This window comes from Aptenodytes forsteri, unplaced genomic scaffold (assembly GCF_000699145.1).
Source record: "Aptenodytes forsteri isolate BGI_AS27 unplaced genomic scaffold, ASM69914v1 Scaffold249, whole genome shotgun sequence".
NCBI lineage: Eukaryota > Metazoa > Chordata > Aves > Sphenisciformes > Spheniscidae > Aptenodytes > Aptenodytes forsteri.
Window position 1 is genome coordinate 2,936,587 of NW_008796188.1, and position 544 is coordinate 2,937,130.

Genomic DNA, 544 nt, shown 5'->3' on the forward strand with positions numbered 1-544 from the left:
CTGTCCCAACCCCGCAGGCTGGGGCACGAGCGATGCCCCAGCAGCCGGGACGTCCCTGCGGGTGTCCCTGAGCACTGGGGTGACTGGTGTGTGCGTGTCTGCGTGCACGTGTGCACGTATGTGCAAAGCTTGCCCAGCTCATCCTTCTCCCCTTCCCTGCAGCCCGGGATTTGGGGCTGGGGGCCGGGAGCCCTTTAGGGAGGCTGTAAATGTGGAGACACGCACACGTGCACGCACACACGTGCATATATGTGTATGCATACACGTGCACGCATGCGCGTATGCACGCACATACATGCGGGCTTGAGCACGGACACGCGTGCATGAGGCACAGGTGCACACTCATGTGCACGCACGCCCATGTGTGCACGCACTTCCATGCACGCACACGTGCTTGCACACATGCGTGCCCGCACAGATGCACGCACAGATGCGCACTCACACATGCACACACGCACACGTGCCCGCACACACACGTACGCGCGCGTACCCCTCGCCCTGCACCGAAGAAGCCGACCCCGCCCCACCACCTCTCCGCAGAGAA